This window comes from Pelobates fuscus, chromosome 13, assembly GCF_036172605.1.
Source record: "Pelobates fuscus isolate aPelFus1 chromosome 13, aPelFus1.pri, whole genome shotgun sequence".
Classification (NCBI taxonomy): domain Eukaryota; kingdom Metazoa; phylum Chordata; class Amphibia; order Anura; family Pelobatidae; genus Pelobates; species Pelobates fuscus.
The window spans coordinates 37699010-37720420 of NC_086329.1; the positions used below are offsets into that span (position 1 = coordinate 37699010).

The 21411-nt window shown below is 42.1% G+C and overlaps 1 protein-coding gene across 3 annotated transcripts in view; it reads left to right on the top strand.

The window, feature by feature from the left end:
• Positions 1–677: 677 nt before the first annotated feature.
• The window catches only part of NUMB (NUMB endocytic adaptor protein), a 126321-nt gene continuing 105587 nt past the window's right edge, over positions 678–21411 (top strand). For all 3 annotated transcript variants that reach the window (XM_063440211.1, XM_063440213.1, XM_063440212.1), the window contains exon 1: positions 678–825. The gene's annotated coding sequence lies outside the window, so the exon portion shown is untranslated. The remainder of the gene's footprint in view (positions 826–21411) is intronic.

Below are 21411 nucleotides of genomic sequence, written 5' to 3' on the forward strand. Positions count from 1 at the left end.
ATACTTCTCTATGAGGCGCACTGGACAAACGGCGTGTGACGAGCCCACTGTCCACGGGATGGATTACAGGTAGCTTTAATTGCTTTTAAAAAACTTTTTATCTTTTGCGAAAAAAGGGGTTTTTCGACCTAAATACAGTAAGGGCCACACCGTACTAAAAAAAAAAAAATATATCAAGTAATATATTTTTTTTGTATCACAAGTATGAAGAAACCAGAAACTACCTGTGAAATTATTATTTTACCCTGCGCTGTGACTTGTTTACATAGAGGGACATTTTTTTATTGTCACTAATTCCGCTGAGAGCTGGCAGGCCTGGCTCAGGACGTGTTTACAGCTAATTCATTGCTTTATTTTGTTGTCATTAATAAGTAAATTGTGAAATTTGGGAAGATACACGGGAGGGCGTGTGCTGCGCCACAGCTCAACCTAACCCTCCATCACACAGCGGAAATTCCCGCCCATTTTAGAGAGCGTGAGGGCTCCCGCTCTCGCCCAATGAGAATCTCCGCAGCGCATTCCCCGCCCCAGCCAATCGTCGCGCCGCACAGCCAGTCGGCCCAATCAGACAACGAGGTGGGAAGGAGAAGTCTGCTGGTGGGTTCGGTTAGTGTCGGCGAAGAGGCGTAAAGTGGGCGGGACTAGAGATTTGATTGGCATCCCGGTGGACCAACAGCCGTGTCCGTGACTGAGGGAGGCGGTGCCAGGATTGGGTGGTGCCAAGGCTGTAGCGAGCAGGGCGAGCTGTCGGGTTAGGTTGTGGCCGGGCAGGTGAGGGCGACCTGGGAACTAGTTGCCGCAGACTGTTGGCTCGCCGCTCCTCAGGTAAGCTGCCGGTCGCGCAGGGTGTACGCGGTGCTGGTATCCCGGGTGACGTCCTCTCCCCCCCCCCCCCGGCTCAGCCTGTCCTGAGGGGCAGCAGCGGCTCCCACAAGGAAGGTTACCTGGGAGCCCGTCACGTGATGTGGCCCTAAACACGAACTCTTCAGAATTGGCCCCCAGCGGGCGGGCTCCTGGCTCCCCGAGGGCAGGTCCTCAGGGAGAGAACAGCACCTGGGGACTCCAGATATCTCTGAACTTCCTGTCCCATGATGCTCAGCCAGGTGACTGCTGGTTGTGCATCATGGGACAGGTTATTCTGAAACATATATAGGGGAGGGGGGAGGGGGGGGGGGGGGGGGGCGGTGTATTGCTCTTCTGACACCCCAGCTGTTTATATATTAGACTCCCCATGATGCTTAGCCAAGTGTTGGCTGGCTGAGCATCATGGGACAGGTAGTTCAGAAACATTTGAGGGGGGGGGGGGTATGGTGAACCCTCATTGCTCTAATACAGCTTATCTTTTCTTCTGATACCCCAGCTGTTTTTATATTGTACTCCCCATGATGCTTAGCCAAATGATGACTGGCTGAGCATCATGGGACAGGTAGTTAAGAAACATTTGGAGGGAGGTGCAAGGTTAAATCCCCATTGCTCGAAATTATCCTATCCTCTCTTCTGACACCCCAGTTGTGTTTGGGTAGCTTTTCCCATGATTGGTTGGCTAAACATCATGGGACAGGTAATCCAAAAATTTCAAGGTGGAGAGGTAAACACTCATTGCTCTAATTCTCGGTTGTCTCTTCTGACAACCCAAGCTGTCTTATGAATTCCATTTCCTCATGATGCTCAGTGAGACATTGGCAGGCTGAGCATGATGATAAGTGTATTCCATAAAGCTGTGCCAAGTTCACCATCACTACACCTGTGAGAAGTGCATGCCATATACCATACAAACCATTTTTGGTCTGCATGTTACTTAATTGAAAAATGGCCTGTAGTTTGTTAATAAACTATTTTGGGCCCTCTAATTTTGATTTTACAGTTTCATTAATAAAGAATTTCTGCTGCAATTGTGTTACCAAATGCATGGCTGTTTGGTACCTTTCTAACAATACTAAATATTCTGTAGGGTTATAATATTTTTTTAATGTATAGTTATTCACCAAAGTGTAGATTGTTGTGAATAATTATATATTTTTTAATGTATTTATTTAAATTTTTATTTATTTAGATTTTAGACGTTAAGTGTGAGGTCAGTTTGGATAATTGGCCTGAAATTTTATATATTATAATAAAATTTGACTGCTCACACTTTAGTTATTTATTTGCTTAGGTGCCCCATGATTGTTAGACGGGCACTGATTTGTTTACATTTTCTGTTCTGTTTAAAGTAAAAGAAAATAAGTCTAACTTTTGCAAACTTCGTGAAAGGTGATGTGACAAATCAGATTACATGTTCAAGGGATTTGCTGGACTTCGTGGGCATTCATGTTACCTTTTGTTGTCTTTCACAAAATAAAGCAAAAAGATAAAGGATCAGTGTTTTATAGTCCTTTTTTAGAGAATACTACTCAAGAGTTAATCTTGATGATTTGTTGTAATTAATAAAATACAAATCTATGATTTCCAGTTTATAATGTAATTTGTAAAATGAATAGTAAGGCACATCATGAAAGGAATTCTGTGTATTGAATGGAGGAATAGTTGGTGTACGTCATTACTTTTGTCCTTTGGACTATGTAACAGGGCCCTGTAAGAGAAAGTATTAAAGTACGCTATTGTGTATAGCAATAAGAGGATGCTTATTTTGTGGAGTTACCTGCAGGAATAGACGTATGTAAAACTCTATATTTTTGATTGTGTTCTTAAGTCTTGTAATACAATAAAGCATTACAGTTCTGTGAGGTTTCCTCATTGACAAGGCAATCACAAACATGGTGATTTATTAGGGCAATAAGGCACAGTATGGCTGAGTCATTAGATCATTTTATCATGAAGCTTATGTGAACTGATTAAGCTACATGAGTAGTGCTAATACATTAAAACGATCACTCCCCAGAGTATAATTACTTGGGCTATGGTAAAAATTCAGTTTCTTTGCCACTGAGTGATTCTCCAATTATTGCAACTGCACATCAATATATTTTCAGATCTTGTGGCTTTTACATTTAGATGGTTGTCTCAATATACCTGCCAAAATGTTGTTACTTTGGGCTGACGATGCCTCCAAGTGTAGGTTGTGTACTGTTAGTGTTATGTCCCCAGAGGAGAATTTTTTTATTTTTTTTCAGTAGGTCAGAGACTGGTTGGGGTTTTGTTGCCTTGATGCCTGGCTAGGTCTTGGATATGTTGAAGTTTCACGGGATTAAGGTTTTATGGAATTTGGACTTTATCCTCTCTAGGATGTATGAGCAATCTCTTGGCGGTCTAGTTCTGTGCCGGTGACTTTCGTTTCCTTGCATTTCATTTTAATAAGTCCCTGCCTCTTCTTCAGCTCAGTTGAAAGCATATACTGTACAGCACTGTGGAAGATATTGGTTCGTTATAAATAACAATACCTCTGGACATGGTAGGAATTTAAAGGAAACCTTCACTTTCTAGATTTACATTTTTTTTTTTTTTAATCATATTTGCTTATATGATCTATTTAACACATATTTCTTTACGAGGTCTTAACATCTACTTAAACAGATACTTTAAGCGCCAAAACCACTACATCTTAGTATAGTCATTTTGGTACATAGGCCCTACCCCTGCAGTTTGTCAAAGGTAAACTTATTACTATGCCAAAACAGAATAGTTTATATTTGTCAGTCAGGATGTCTACTAGCTGTCAGTAACTAGTAGCAATTCCTAGTGAAGGCTTTCAATAATTGAAAGCCTTAAAGGAATACACCAAGCACCATAACCGCTACAGTGCGCTGGAGTGCTACTTTATTGTTCTGTATCGTGAAATGTTTTAAATGCTTCCCGTAGAAAAATATTGGATTCAGTGCTTCACTTTAAGAAGAATCTGATTTGCCTGAGCACAGCAATTGCTGTTCATGCACTAAGTTTATGAGAAGCATTGGATTTTATCCATCAAGATGATTTCTGAAGAGAAGGAGCAGCTGCTTGGTGCTTTATTGGTTTTTAAAAACTCAGTTTTTATTTTTTGGCTGGAAATATTTAAAACTGGAATAACTCCAACATTTTAAATATATATATATTTTTAAGTTAGTTTTCCTTTAAATATCTGTGTATGTACATGTCTCTCTCTCTTTATATTGCCTGTAGATATGTAGGTGTTACACAACAGCATATTTCAGAATCTACTTAAGTCAGTTGACGTTTTTATCACTTCTTGACTTTGCCACAAATGTTATAATGTTTAGCTGTTGTGTATATATCTATATCTCAATGATGTTCCTACTCTGTCAACTGGCAAATTGTATTTTCAAATCTTGACAACAGTGTCATAAAATTCGTATTGGACTTTGTGATGAGACAATGTGAACATTTGGCTTACTGCAACACCAGAAGACATGTGTTCTAGGACTGACAGAGTGGGTCAGAGTTCCAGTCAAAGGCTGCATCTTTAATTTGTTGCCTCTGTTATTAATTCTGCTCTCTCATCACGATGTCATATGAGGGCCTAGATTTACCTCCCATTAATAAAAAAAATTCCAGAAGAGGTGCTGGAGGAGAAGGGAAAAAAAGGTATCTTTATCTAGGCAGGGGTAGGCAACCTTTGGCACTCCAGATGTTGTTGACTACATCTCCCATAATGCTCTTACAGCCTTAATGCTGGCAAAACATCAGGGGAGATATAGTCCAACACATCTGGAGTGCCGAAGGTTGCCTACCCCATGCCTAGATAAGGAGACTTTTTTTCTTTCTCCTCCAGCACCTCTTCTGGAATTGTTTTATTAATGGGAGGTAAATAGGTGGCTGTTTGGGGAATTTAGGTATGATCAGTGTTTCACAAAGACAGAAGCAAGTATGAGTCAAGGGAATGTCTGTTCTTGGCATTCTACAACAGCTGGAATGACTGAGAAGAATCTATGGCATCCCAGCTGTTGAACACAATTCAATAAAATATTTTTTTAGACATGTAAAACACACATTATACCATGTAAAACACAGATCATTATATAAAGTTTGTGTTATGGAAAAATAATGCAAAAAGATGGAGTATTGTGGTTTATAATGCCTCTTGAGCTTCTTAGTGGCATTATGTTGGTACATCTTTCACTGTTATATGTCCTACATATAATGTGTTCACATATCTTAGACATTCTATTAAATAATCTGTGTTGAATAAGTTAATTTCACAAAATATAAATGCATGGTTGTGTTGTTTTTTGTTTGCTTGGTTATATTGACTATGGTTACTGACACTTGTGGTTTGGAGCTTCCTAAAAGCAATGCCATGGAATATGTTAAGTTCATCCATAAAGAGATTAGGAACAATCTAGCATTATAAATACATTTTATTTATATAACACCGGTGTGTTAGGTGTACTGGGCCCCAACTTCTCCTCAGTACCTGTAAAATCACACAATCCAGCGACAAGGTAGTCTTCCTTCTTACGCTGCCAACTTTTTTCAATTTATAAGCATTGAATCTAGGGCTTCTCAATGAGAATCATTGCCTTCTGTTTTGTGCTAGGGCACAACGCTGTCAGGATGCGCACCCTCCCACCGCCTGTGTGAAGTTAAAACGTTGTTTTACTCACCTTCTCTCCATCTCGGCGGTGCTCTCTTTTGGGCCACTCTACCTCCATGGCTGAGATCATCAATCCTGATTATCCAATGATTCCTCATAGGAAATTGGGAAGCTAGTAGGCATGTGTGGCAAATGAATGGCAGTGTTGCACCAATCAAATGCTGCCCTAGGACTCGAATCTCAGAGCTAAGTGCCTATAGTGGCTGTCAGGAAGACAGTGTCTAGAGGTTTGACTGTGTTTAACCCCGCAGCGTGAACATTCTGGGTTCTACAAAACGGGTCAACTTAAGCAGACTACTTCATTGAGAAGAAGTGATCTGGGGTGCTTTAGTGTCCATTCAATTGGCTGAATAATGCTGGGTATAGCATGGTGTCCTAGAGTTATGTTTGAAAACTCTTGAGAGCCTCATAATAATGATGTAGGTTGGAAGGTCCTATCATCGACATTTCATCTTGCATTATGCTATTTTCCCCTTAAAGTTCCAAGAATACAAGGAACTTATGGATCGTGAATGTAAAAGGCTGTCTGGTTTGAGATTGCTCATTGAGATGTCTGTATAGCTTATAAACTCTTGACCCATCTGTCATGCCCAATCCTGTTTCAGCATTAAAATGTCAAGCCTTTTATGTTCTATTCTCATTTAGAATTTGCTCTAAGTGTACTCCATGTCCTGTGCGCTAAATCATACGTTTGTGTTCTTACAGCTATGCTGGTGAACTGCTCCAAATAGAATTATATACCTTGAATTTCAGCTGGCTTTAATATTTTAGCCATTAGATGGATATCTTCTGCATTTGCTCACACTCTAGATCAGGGGTAGGCAACCTACGGCACTAGTGCCATGCACGGCACTCAAGGTGTCTTTGCACGGCACTCAAGGCTGCTACAGCCAAACAGGCTCTGGCCTATCAGGAGTCCCAGTGAAACTTCAGATATCTGCTAATACGAAAAGGTGGTGAAGGACAATCCTCAATTTATGCATTGCAGAACACTTCCTCCCAACACTTGTGAATGGGAATCCGCAATGTAGTAGAGCAGCCTGCAGCTGCTGTTGCAGCTCCTGTCCTTGACCTGTACCTGGCCAGCTTGGTCCCCATTGGAACCCAGGGAAACCATCCACACTGCTAGATTTACACAGAAATGCACAATAACCCTCCCCTCATACAAACATATATACAATCCGCACAACGATACAAAGCAATTACAGTATGTGACAGACCCCTCTGTCTTGGAACTATGCTCTATTCCGTTGCCTTCGTCTATGTTAACCGCAGCTTGATTGGTGAACGTTGGGAGGTCGCTGTTCGTGTAACTCCCACGTGGTGGTAGCCATTTTAAAGTCCCGAACGGGCAGTGGTGTTCGGCGCCCAAACTATGGAACTGAAAACGGACACTATTTTGCACGAACACCGCTGAAGCCGCCGACCTCCCTTCTCTGCCATCCAGCACACGAACGTCGGTCTGTTCGGTACTTTCCGGCACGAATAGACGCACCCCAGATAGCCATCCCATGGAGCCTGTTCGTATACCAAAAGACAATGTGAAAGACTTTGGCTCCATGGCGATTGAACTGTATGCATAGGATCTGAGCGGCATTCGGTAATAATGTGCGCTCAGATCCCAGCTATCTGGGGATACGTTGAATGTGGGGATTCTGTTCATGTAATGTAAAGTAATTGATTTTATTGTATTTTTATGTTCAGGTACAAAATGGAGTTTAGCCTCTATCCATGCAGATAATTGGATTACTTCCCAATTATCTCCAGGATAGAGAGGAGGGTTTATCTGCATCAAAGGGGAGTGTTTATGCTTGTGCCACTGTGATTGGCTACTGTATCCACATTGTCCCAGTCTTCCATCTGGTCCCCTAGGGGAGTGTGCACCAGGTGGGAGACCTGCATAAATACCGGGCAGGTAGCCCTCAATAAACCAGATCTCTGCTTAACCCTCAATACGGAGCTTGGTCTCGTACTTGGGGGTATTGGATTCATATGATTTACTCGTTCGGCTGTTTGGATCATGAAAGATTTCGTATGGTTCCTGTTCGGCTAATTGGAACTTGTAACAGAACCTTACAGTTCCCTGGTGCCTGTGGAATAATCAAGGGAATTGTATTTTATATAATCTGTTCGGTAGTAATGCAACTTATAAATAAACGAATCAAACTACCGAACACCGGACCACCCTGCTGGTAATTAAGGGATATTTTACCTCCCAGTTCTATTTCAGCCGTTCGTATGGGTCAGCACGAATCCTATGTGTTAAGTATAGGTGGCCGCCATTTCGGGACTTTGCACGTGTTCGCGGCCATCTTGCGCACGAACAGCGGTATTTGCCAGCAATCGTCTGGAACTAAAAACGGCTACGCAAACAGGCGAACACCGCTGAGACCTCCATAGCACCGGGGATTTGTGCCAAAGCTACCGAACACCCTGCTGTTCGGTAGAAAGACTTAACAGCCTATGGGGATTCTAGCGACCACCGAGATTCGAATGGATGGCAAGATTTTCGTGCCTTTTTACCGTACGAACGAGGACCGACCGCAAGGCCAAAACTTATGGAACTATTTTCGGCTAGTTTGTCTGTGCGGTCGGTAAAAACTTTGGAACTCCATAACTCCCGAACCGTTCATCCGAATGGGCTGATATTTGGATATGTTGTTCCCCTGAATGAGAGCTAAAGGTGTTTTTGGGGTACATCCAGAACTTGAGTAAAATCGTGTATGTTTTAATTATGTTACATGTTATCTGAGGGGAGGAGACGTGGGGGTTGAACCGTGTATGTGATTGGCTATTTTATACCTCCCCCTGGGTGTGTTCTGTTTGTACTTTACTGTAATAAAAACCAGGCTGGGTGTTCCTGCACTCAGTTCTTCTTGACCCTTCAAAACATAGCCTCGTCTCGTTCTTGAAAGGGAATTATACTGGATTATTACTCTGCTCTTTTTACAGCTGAACCTGACTCTCCCTCTGGATCTCGTGGATGGGATTATACCAGTTTTACTTTGATACAGCAACTTGCCAAGGAAAAGGACGTCTCCAATGGCTGATACCCTCTCACTACCTGGGTAGCCGTTACAGAACTGCTGTTGGCTACATCTTCATTCGGAAAGGGAACGTCCTCAGCGGTATTAACCCCTATTATACCAGGGTGTACCGTAACAGTATAAATAACACAAGCAGAATACGGCAGCATACACACCTCAATTTTAAAAAAAATAGGACCGGTACGCTACGGGACATCTCAATCCTATATCGGCACAGTGCTGCTAAAAGGTTTCCTACCCCTGCTCTAGATCTTTGTAGAGAGTGCTTCAGAAGTGTAATTGTTTGGGATTGATAGCAATGCATTTAGTCTGTTCATTATGTATGCTTTCCAAAAGTCTTCTTCACAAAGAATTTGAAAGGCAAATTGTATAGATTGTATCTGATGAAAATAATAAATTTGTAGTTAAATGTACAGTTTATCATACCATTTGTTTAATTTAGAAAACAACTCTTAGTACATGTGTAGGAGGTTCCAGATTGCCAATAACTATATATTTTTGGAAGTGGTAGTAAACTTTGTTTAGATACCTTGTTTCTCAAAGTTATGTGGCCACTTACTTTCTAATCTCCTCATAATAAATCGTGGTTTCATTGAATGGCCCTATGAGGTAGGAAAGCCAGCCATTTGTATAAGTGTAACAGTAACCGGGTGTCTCATCCCTTACTATGGATCCAGATCTGCTACTGCGTTCATCCCTAAACCATGTCACCAGATTGCATGCTGGCAACACACAATAAACGTCTCCCTTGCAGGTGGAGCACCTGCAAGAGGAAGATTTATTTCTCCAACTGTGCGCTCCCTCCAGTCTCCATCTGTTGCATTTATTTTATTTTATTTTATTCTAAATTAGAAAGTCCTCCCTTCGCCTTCTCAGATTGCATGCAGTTGAGCTGGCAAAGGTTTCTCTATGATTGGATAACGCAAGGTCCCCTGTCACGTCAGTCGTAAATTAGCTCCAGTATCTTTGACAGGCACTGGATTACAGGTAATTTTTTTTTTTTTTTACTTCAATTTTTTTGGACCTAAGAGCAATGCCCAATAGGCTATAGTTAGCCCAAAGAGAATACTTGTGGAAAAGGGTTGGAGTAACCCTTTAAGCTACTTACCTAGCAGCCTGCGGTTCTTCAATAATATCTCTTAACCAACAACCAAGTACTGGATAAAGGGATGAAAAGCTCTTGCGCTAGGGATCGACTTACATTTTTGCAGAGATGATGCTGATCCTGATACTGGTTATTGGTCACCTTTTGGGCCTGTTGCCGATATTCTGTACCTTTAAAGTTTTGAGAAAAAAACAATTTCTACACAAATCTGGCATTAAAATAACACATTCCTGTTGCTCTCAATCAGTGAGATTCCAGCATTTACAGTGCTGTTAATGATGGGAGTTTGCTGACCGCAATCACACTCTTTGGGTAGAACTTTGATATTTCTGTCACCAATGCTGTATTGTGTCTTAAAAACAATGGAAATTAATGAAAATCCCAGTTTATCTTATACAGTGTATCCAACCCCGAGTTGTATTTATGAAAGTGGACTTGTCATGCAAAAATGTCATTCACAATTAGCTGTACATTCTTCAGTGTCTTGTGTATTGCCCCACATTCAGGACCGTGAGGGCAGGCAAGTGTATGAGTTAAGTAACATTGTAATCTGGAAAACTTATTTATTTTATTTTTTTTACTCTGCTGAACAGAATATAAATGATATGCAGTTTTTTTTCACAAGTAAACCTCAAGTTGCAGTTATTTTGTTTCATGTTTGATTTAATGTATAGTACACGAGTATTACATGTTTTTTCTTGCTTGCTTTGCTGAATTGGGTCCCGTGACTGAGACTTTAGAAGCCGCTTTGTACTTTGTCCTTTGTGTCTACTCCTTCTGTTTAATTGATCTTCTGGCATGGGACTCTTGCCAGTAGTGCATTGTAAGAGTTAATGTTACAATGTTTGGGGATATAAAAGAAGCATATTGGTGGCATCTTTCTGAACAGAAATATTTTTGAAATGTAACAGCCTTATGTGTATTCTTCCTCTGGTTCAGGTGTATCATATAGTAATCCTGAAAATAACCTTTCATTCCTAATTTAAACTGGGTGCCAGCCAAATATCCAGTGTTGGCTTTGGCAGACCCAAGACCTGAATAATTGCATTATACAAATATTTTAATTTAAAGCCAAAACAAACAAGTGCGCTTTTCAGGAGGTTAAACAATTGGATCCGTAAAGATGAGAATACAGTAATTTTCCAATAATGTAATTCAAGTGTGGTATTAAAACCCTTTAGAATTTTTCTTATTTAGAAATTGTTTTCAAAATCGACCACCTAGAGAATGTGTTGAGAAATAAAATTTTGTATAAACTTAGTGTGTATTTTAAGCTCTCTATTCCTGCTCATGTTTATCCTCTATGGATTAATTATTCCCTTAAAATGGCATGAGAACATATGTGTATAAAATCAAAAAATATATATATATTTTTTTATCTGCAGCTTTTTACATTTCAAACTGCTCTTATTCAGAGAATTTTGAGAGAAAGGCAGGGATTGTTCAGTGTTTATTACTTAAAAACCAAATAGTTGAATTAATATGGAATTTAACGTTTCCTGTCTGTCTTTGCAATAGACTTAAAGTGAGACACATGTTAATCCTTTATTCCAATATTTCAAGCATTTTAGTCTTATCGATATTTATTTGTATTTTTTTTTTAAATTACGATTACTTGACTGTTTTCTTACTTATAGCACTCCTCTTGGGTTGTTTTGTGTCTCAGAATCGCTGAGTAAAAAACATGTAATATATTTACCTGCTGTGAAGTGAACAACCATTTCACGCGTCTATAAACAAACCCGATTTTTCTTTCTTTACACTTCTTCCAGTGTGCAATAGAATAATTCATTTTTTTTTTTTTTGCATTCATTACCAATTATCTTATCATATTACTTTCTGCTGTCGCTATTGCGAAGAGTTTTCAGAATCCTAATTAGTATTCTTACAGGTAATCAAACCTGTAAGCAAATGCCAGCTATTTAAATCCCAGCTCTTGTCTATTCGTGTACAAAGATTCCCATTAACACTTTATCATAATTGATTGTTTAACATTTTATTTCTCCCCAAAATTCTATAATTCCATTTTTATTTCACTTCATCTCAGTACTCTAGACTGTAGCCATGTTTGCTTCCAGCAAGTGAGTTAAACCTGTGCCATTCTACCCCACTCCCTCTAGAATGTAAGCTCGTTTGAGCAGGGTCCTCAACACCATCTGAGAAGGCAGGCCGACACCTAGAAATTTAAAAGTTAGGCTCCTTCTAACGCTCTTCCTCTTGGGTATAAAACTGCAATCTGCTCACATAGCCCCAACACTAAGGATAAGATAGGCACTCATCTTATTTTATCTTTTTAATTTTTTTATTTGGGTCAAGGTCAGATGCCTGGCTGAGAACGACTCTGCTCCAGGGTTAAGTCGTTCTCCGAGCAGGCCTGGCTATTCCCTCTTAATGCTTAGGTGGAACGCATGTCAAACGCCTTCATTCCACATCTAATAACTTCCACTGAACGCTGTGTCGCCTGCCAGATGTGGTGAAGGTGCGCACCTGCTTGGATTTCCTGGCAGTGGAACGCACGCACATGTTGCAGTGCTTTCCACCAGGAGATTGCAAAGAGCAATTTGATCCTTAATTTCAGGGGGCCAAATTCTACATTTTACCAGGGCTATGAAGGATTTAGGACCCAGTTGCGACCACCAGTTTGCCGGTTGATTTTTGCATCAGAAGGGAAGACAAACCTCTGCATTATCAGTTCAGGTCTCTCCTCAGCCCCGCTAGTGTTTACAAAGATGCTGGTGGTCATCACAGCTGCTCTAAGAAAGGAAGGTCTCTGTATTTTCCCATATTTAGACTACTGGTTTCTCATAGCCCCTAAAGGCCTTTTGAGGTCACTGGTTTTGGATGTAAGGTGTTACAGGCAATGGTGAAATTATCTCTACCCACCCTGACGAAATCCCAGTTGTTGTACACTGCCTCTAATCTGGAGGGAAAATATCTAAATTTTCTTACTGTAAATTTATTTTTAAAATCCAAGAAAGGTAATAAAACAATCTCTACATTGTATGAGCAAATGTATAGAGCAAGAGGGAATTGCTTGCATTGTGTTGGATCTAGTGTTCTAGCATTCGTCCCTGGTAGTGTACTGTGTCTCATAAGAGCAGCTTTGTATAAATATTTAATTGGATTTTTTTTTGGAATTCCAACAGTCACATGATGCAAATGAGACAAAATAGGGATTACTTTGTCTCATGTGGGGTTTGGGAACCCCTTGATGACAACCAAGGATCCACCATACAAGCATTGTATTACTGTAAATAAGTGAGAATACAACTTTTAGATCTTTGGCACATTTAGCCAAGTTACTGCAAGTTGTATTACAGTACCTGGAGCATTGCTTCAAGTTATGGTTTTAGCACCCACACTGATGCTGTTTGGGCTACCCAAGGGACCATATTGTCTATAACAAGATTGTGTCCTTTAGCACCATTAATGTGTACTCTTATGGAAGTGATTCTGTGTTAATGTACAATATAAATCAATAGCTAGGGAAGCATTATTTTCATACGGTTATTTCCTAGAAAAAAATCTTGAAATTGTAATTGTGAACTGTTTGCTGTACCTGTAGAGTTGATTGTTCTCTCTTTGTTTTGTTATAAGTAAGTTTCATGTTGTTGTAGCTTGTGTTTGACTTTCATTTACCGTAAATACTCGAGTATAAGCCGAGGCCCCTAATTTTACCCAAAAAAACTGGGAAAACGTATTGACTCGAGTATTATTATTAAGACTAGGGTGGGAAATACAGCAGCTACTGGTAAATTTCTAAATAAAATTAGATCCTAAAAAAATTATATTAATTGAATATTTATTTACAGTGTGTGTATATAATGAGTGCAGTGTGTGTGTGTGTGATGCAAAACCTTGGTGGGGGGTGGGCATTTTTAATATTTTTTTTATTATTATTATTTTAATTTTTTGTTTGTTATATTATTAATTTATTTTTATTATTATTTTATTATTATTATTATTATTATTATTATTATTATAAAAAAAATTTCGTTCCCCCCCCCCCTCCCTGCTCGATACATGGCAGGGAGGGGGCTCTCCTTCCCTGGTGGTCCAGTGGCATTGGCAGTTCAGTGGGGAGGGGGGGCTGGCAGAGCTGTTACTTACCTCTCGTGCAACTCCTGTCAGCTCCCTCCTCCTCCGCGCCGGTCCGGTCAGCTCCCCTGTCAGCTCACACTGTAAGTCTCGCGAGAGCCGCACTATGACCCCGCGGCTCTCGCAAGACTTACACTGGGAGCTGACAGAGGTGCTGAACGGACCGCCGCGGAGGAGAAGGGAGCTGACAGGAGCTGCAGGAGAGGTAAGCGCTCGCTGCCAGCCCCCAGTCTGTATTATGGCAATGTAAATTGCCATAATACAGACAGTGACTCGAATATAAGCCGAGTTGGGGTTTTTAGCACAAAAAATGTGCTGAAAAACTCTGCTTATACTCGAGTATATACGGTAACTTCCTTTTCTATCTGTATTATGTATGCTATTGCTTGTGCTTTTCCCCAAGCTTTCAATTTTTGTCTAGTCAGTTTACTACTCTGTGCTTGTAAGTCTGTTATATGAAACCTATAGTCCACATGGATTAATAATCTTCTTTTTATGTGGTAGACCCAATGTTACAAGAAACATTCTATAGTCAGATTTGCTAAGTGACAAAGGGCCAATGCAAAAAAGATCTGAAAGTGGAGAATAGGATGTTGAGTTGATGATGATTTTTTGTAGCACACCAACATTGATCATCATGAAACTACGTCCCTTTCTCAGCAGCTCAGATAATGCCAAAGTTAAATGTGCGAAATCGTCCAACCTTTGATGGCATTAACAGAGTGCTGGTTAAGCTGCCTACATCCTATCATTGCCACTTAAGGTTGAGGGAGTATTTTGCTTTGATAGCAAAGACATAAATGCTGTGCTTTGGGTGCTACACGTCTTCTCGGTTTGAGTGGACACACAAGGTTGAAATTGAACCACTTTTGTGTGTGTGTATATTACATAGTTACATAGCTTAAAAGAGACTTGTGTCCATCAAGTTCCGCCTTCCTCACATATGTTTTTGCTTTTGATCCAAAAGAAGGGGAAAAAAAACTAGTCTGAAGTGCCTCCAATTTTGCTACAAACTAGGAAAAAATTCCTTCTTGATATAGCAGGCAGATGTCTCCTTGGATCAAGCAGCTATTACTCCACTAATTTAGAAATTATATCCCCGTATGTTGTTTCTGGATGTATTTATCAAATTGCAGTTTAAACATCAGTATGGACTGTGATAAAACCACCTCTTCAGAGAATTCCATATCCTTATTGCTCTTACTGTAAAAACAAAACAAAACCCTTTTGAAATACAAAGAGCAAAAAACAAGTCGCAAGAGTGCACTGAGGACGGACAGCAACTGAAATAACCTGCCCTTCAATGGATCCCCGCTCAGAACTCAAGCTGGTTTTAGCTCATCTTGTGCCATTACAGAGAGAACATCTCTGAAGCATATCAGACTGGTCCCACCCATACGGGCAGTCCAGATCCGAAATGCCAGCAAGTTCCCTCTGCACGAGAGGCACAGCAACCCCATTAACCTTGTTAGGCATCATCAGTGAAGCATAGCTGATATCTCTCTAGGCACCGTGTGCAAGGTGTCCACGTCTGGATTACCCTTTAACATTGAGACAGATATCAGCTATGCCTAACAAGGCTGAAATGATCGTCTGGGGTTGCTGTGTCTCTCGTGCAGAGAGAGCTTGCTGGCATTTCGGATCTGGACTGCCCGTACGGGTGGGACCAGTCTGATAGGCTTCAGATATGTTCTCTCTGTAATGGCACAAGATGAACTAAAACCAGCTTGAGTTGTGAGCGGGGACCCACTGAAGGGCAGGCTATTTCAGTTGCTGTCCGTTCTCTGAATACTCTTACGACCCGTTTTTCTTAAGTTTAAAGGGTAATCCAGACGTGGACCCCTTGCTCACAGTGCCTAGAGAGATATCAGCTATGCCTCACTGATGATGCCTAACAAGGCTGATACAATCCTCTGGGGTTGCTGTGTCTCTCGTGCAGAGAGAGCTTGCTGGAATTTTGCATCTGGACTGCCCGTATGGGTGGGTCCAGTCTGATGTGCTTCAGATATGTTCTCTCTGTAATGGCGCAAGATGAGCTAAAAGCAGCTTGAGTTCTGAGCGGGGACCCACCGAAGGGCAAGCTTTTTCAGTTGCTGTCCGTTCTCAGAATACTCTTGCTCTTTGCTCTTTTGCCCTTTGCTCTTTTGAATATAAAGTTTAAAAAATAAAACAGCTTAAAATATGTATAGATCCCCCCTCCCCCTTCTTTTTTTTTTTTTTAATTCTTTATTTTTCGTGTGCACGATATCATGTAACATAAAGACATGTAGCGCCACAACAGCGAGTACAGGTTTTCAATTGCATACATTGTCATGGCGAAAATGAAAAAGCACACTTTTTTTTGAAAGACAAAATAACTGAATAATAATACTGGTTGCTAAGGTACGTGCATCAGAGTGTTGCCTGGTGTATTCAGCGAGTAGTGATACATAATGATTTATGATTTGGGTGCGTCCAAGAGGTAACAGGCTATGTTCAGCTAGTATTCTAGTTATAGACATGGTTATACACGGTAGTAAAACAGCTCACTGTTGCCTATAGACCTATATTTGTCCTACATGTTGGGCATATTATAAGGTTATAGTTACCTCTGAGTAGAAGCATGCCTATATGCTATGTGAGGAAAGTCAGGCGATATGCTATACTAAGAAGAGTAAATTGTAAACATGTTGGTAGGAAACAGGCTACTGATTACGCTGCACAAAAGAGCATATCATACATTCAGTGCAGTACGCAGGTAAATTTAAAGGCATTAGATACAGTATAAAAGTGCACTTAAGATTGTTCTGTATGTTGTGTGTGGCATAAGTGAGCAAGCGAATTATACAAGGCTGACTACATGCGTTATGAACTTTCTCTGGCTCCATTTGGTTGGTAAGTGGTGCGCGCATCTCAGTTGGCTTCCTCTATCACTTAATGAGTTTGGCCTTACTGTGAGTTGTCAAATTAAGATTAGATAGTCAACGCTGAACGATGCTATGTTGGTTACCCCAGCAGTATGTTTTACCTTGCAGCTGTGGCCGGCTCATATGTGGTGCGGGTACAGGTTGTGCTGCTCCTGTACAAGCCATTATACAGTAACAAACCGTTAGCATTAGTATATTTTGCTTGCAAAATAAAATAGCATCATTACACAGTTTAAACTCTGGTAAAGTGAGTAGTGAACCTTTAAAGATTTACCTGACTCCTATACACAAAGGAGCACTCCTATAAATTTAACAGGAAGGGGTGAAACCGGAGACTGCAGGTATGCGTGTAAACACTGCTAGTTATATCCAGGACGTCTCAGTCTCTTGGGGCTACAGTGGCTTACACTTGGTTAAGTAAGCAGGGATATATCCCATGTGTATAGAAGCGAACGGTAGTCAGCAGAGGCATAAGCATTGCACCTAGATGCGCTTTACCTATTAGCAACTATAAGATCAACGGTCAGGTTAGGAGATGGCCTTACAGATCTGGGTTATTTACTCCTGTCTTCATGTCCGATTGCACCATGTTATGCGTGTAGCATAGTAGGACTGGTCTATGCTGTGAGTGTAATTATGTTATGCTGGGTAGGAGAGAGTTAAATGGAAGCATGGTGTGTTGTGTGTGTGTGTGTGTGTGTGTGTGTGTGTGTGGACCTGTGTCCATGTGCTGGGGGGGAGAGGGGCTGTTGCAAAATGTGTATATCGACTTATGTGTGGGGGAGGGGGGGGGGAGGTGTGGTGTGTGGGTTAAGTCCCCCCTGGTGTAGAGACACCTGTTAAGGTCTCTGAAAGCAAAGTCTTAGACATCAAAGTCTCTAGTATCAATGTCCCACTCCTGCAGGTGTTTTGCTTGGTAAGCAGCTTTTCTGGTCGGTAGTTTGTCACATTACTAGTCCGATTCTTCTCTTAAGTAGTGAGTGCCACGTACGGGTCGGGTGTGCGACCTGCCGGCACGAACGGGACTGATGTCGCCGGGTCCCACGAGTGTTGTTGGGGGTTGCTCTCTTCTGGCCTGTCTGAGTGAGGGAGTCCGGTGGCAGGCCCAGTGCCTGCATGAGCGGGGTTGCGTCGGTCAGTTCCCTGATTTGGTGGGAGTCCGACCCCTGCTGTACTATGAGTGTGTGTGTCGCCTGCCAACGGTATTTAATGTCTCGTTGGGGTAGAAGTGTGGTAAGTGGCTGGAGGGATCGCCGCCAAGCCAGGGTGTCTCCCGAGAGGTCGGCAAAGAAAGTCACTGCCATCCCTTCAAATTGAAACGGTGTCTTTCCCCTTAGGGCGGCTAGGACTGTCGTTTTGTCCCTTCTAGTTTGGAAGGTGAGTATGGTGTCTCGGGTGGCCTCGGCTGGCGCCCTCTGCGGTTTTGGGATCCTGAATATGTTGGTGAGGACTATTTTGTTGGCCTGCGTGGGTGGCAGTATGGCTGCATGTAGGCGTTTGACAACTTGTGGTAGGTCTGTTTCGGGGATCATTTCAGAGATCCCTATGGCTTTCAAGTTGTCCCGTCGCCCAGCATCCTCCTGCTCCGCCATGCGGTGTTCATGTAGTTTGTGTTGCCGTTGCAAGTCTTGCACGGTTTGTCTGAGTTCCCCGATGTCTCTAGTAGTGATTTCAGTTGTGCGTTCCAGTGTGCTTAAACGTGTTGTCAGCCCCTTCAGGTCGCCCCTTAGTGCCGTGATGTTGTTACGCAAATCCTTATGGTGATCTGCTAGGAGCCGTGTAAGGGCCGCTATGGTCACTGGAGCGGTGTCTGGGTCATTGTTGGTTGGCTGTATCGGTCTACCTGTTTTGGGGGTTGGCAGGTACTCCTCTCCGGAGAGTTCATCTGAAAAATCGGAGCAGTCGCCATGAAGCGCCACCATGTTGGTCTCGTTTGCCTCGCGGGCCTGTCTCCACATGTCGCCAATTGTGAGTCCCTGGGTGATTTTTCTCCTTTGGCGATTTTTTTCGTTTTTCTCCCCATGTTGTACGGGAGTGTATAGCGTGTCTTTGCTGCGGTTTGGGGGTTCCCAGCCTGGATTTTTTCGTTTTTTTCCCCCATTTTTCTCACGGAGCTCCCAGTTTGTGCGACCGCTTGTCTCGGCTGTCAAGCTCCGCCCCGGGTTATTCGCCCCCTCCCCCTTCTTATTGTACTAGAGCAGCATATACCTGCAGCCAGCCATAAACTTGCTGTATGAAAACCTTAACCAGTGTCTTTTTTATTTTTTTTATTTATTTATTTATTTTTTTAATTGGCTGGATGATAACCAATCAATGTGAAGTAAATCATTCTGCTGTGCGTACCATCTGGCATTTCAGTTTGCAGTCGGTACATATATTGAACTGAAATGCCAGTTATAGCACATTGCTCCCTGCCTCCTGAATTTAGTCTCCTATGGGCAGCGGTACTAGTGAAAATCCACTCTCTCGATATTGGCACAATGTAGGAGAGAAATGTATATATCAGAAGTGTCCGTAATGTTAAGTCCAACTGTTGATGTCTTCACACTTCTCACTGAAAAGCTCACAGAGCAGCATCGGTGATATGATAAGTTATTTTCCAGGCCTTACTTTGACTACCTTATTTGCCAAAACCAGTGGTCTCTGCCTTTTGTGAATGCAAAAATGTGATGTTCGCATTTGCAATATAAATAAATAAAAAACTACCGGTATTTAAATTTCCATACTCTAATCTCTCCATAACCACTACAACAGAATTTAGTGTTTATGGTGACAAGACTGCTCCTTTAATGCATATTTTTTTTTTTTTTTTTTTTTTTTTGCAGTGCATAAGATGTTACAGCGTTACACGGGGTACCCCAAAGGCATTCCACGTGTTATTCATACAATAATTACATTGGGGTATACGTTTGTATTTGCACAATTTTATGTTAAGGTTGCGTACTGACAAAAAGATATACAACGTTATTTAGTTAGTTTGCTAAGACAAATATTGCTTGTTCAGGATTGCTCCTAAATGTCTCACCCGGGGAGGCAGGGTACGTGTTTTAATTACAGGCAGCGTGTGGGAACAGAGATTAAACATTATATCCTAAATCATGGCTGTTGTAAGCGAGGTATGAGTGCAGGCTGAGTGGTGATTTCTGCAATGGTCATGGTGTGTGTTGTTGTGTACAGAATGTAAACGGTATGCTGTGGTCAGAAATGAGGTTTGTTAACTTTAAGTCTATCCCATGTGTTACTAATTGCCTGACTTTCACAATATAATGAGTTACCAATCGGATCTTCTGATCCATAGCATGTAGTTATCAGTTTGATGTTTAACAACGAAAAATTTAAAAAATAAGGCATCGCTATTCTGGAAATGTAACCTCATATTACTGATTGATGTATCAACCCTATACTGTAAAATCACTTGAACATTTCCCCCATCTTCTCTTCTGTACCCCATCTTTCATGCCTTAATAAAAGAAAGATTGACATACTTTACATATGTCAGTCTCAAAGCTGAAAAAAAAACAAAACAAAAAAAAAAAACTTTAAGTCTATCAAATCTCGGCAACTGTGTACTGATATAGTATAACAGAATATCACCCAGTCCGTTCAAAAGTTCGTACAGCCACATGCGCTTCAGGGATCACTGGCATAATGGGATCGGTGCTTCAAGGGTGTCAGTGGATCTATGGTTAGCCCATGCAGGCGTGGTATTAGTGTCCCTGTAGGCTGCGGTACCTCTTCAGATGTGTCGTGTGATCTTGCCTCTGCTAGATGTCGAGAGGAGCAGTCTCCGAGGTCGGCATTGAGGGTTGTCTGTTCCGACGCGTGGCTCCCTTCGGTTGGCGGCAGAGTTGCAGGTACAAAGCTGAGTCTCTGTGGGTTGGTGTCTCCGCCGCACCGTGTCCGGTAAGCCTCCATTGCTTTCTGTTTTCTCGTTGGTGTATTGCTCTGGCAGGTGAGAGGACGCTTGGCGAGCTGTGAGAGCGTGGGGCCGCCATCTGCTCAGGTTTCTCGAGCCCATGCTTGTGTGTTACCTTCCGTGCACGTGGCAGTCGCCATCTTGTGCGATGCGGTCGGGCCCTCAAGTGCATTTGTGGCGCCTGTGTGCTCGAGCTGCTATGCCCCCGGGCGGGGACAGGGATCACCCCCCCGGTCCATAGGGGGGGGAACAGGGCCGGGTCCACTCAGATTCGAGCCCCAGGCTGGGTGCTGTGTGGCAGGATAGTGGTGCGTCGGCCGTCCGCTCCACTCACCGCGGGAGAGGGCCGGGTATCGCAGACCTCTCCTCCAGGGGACTGTAGCTTGGGAAGCCAGCCTCTCCCTGGCTCCAGCAGGCCCTCTGCCTAGGGCACTATAGTGGTCGGTCAGTTCTAGGTTTAGATTTGAGGTTTTTCGGCATTTTGATTATAAGTCAGCAGGAGCTCCTTCTGCCTGCGACCGTCCAGCTCGGCGGTCCGGCCCCGCCCCCCTTTAATGCATATTTAATGCACCATGGAACTTTTGTAATCTTTCACCTTCCCTTCACAGGGCTTATCTTAGATCTGTGCCTTGCCTGTGCATTAATTGCTAATGCTGACCTGTTAAAGCTATAGTATAATCACAAAGAGTTCTCACCAAACACAGGTACTGTTTCACATTGTAGTGATATATATTGTTACACTTCTGTAGTTTGGTTAGGTAAACATGGAAAAAAACTGTCCTTTTGTTTCATTTGTTGTATTAAACCAG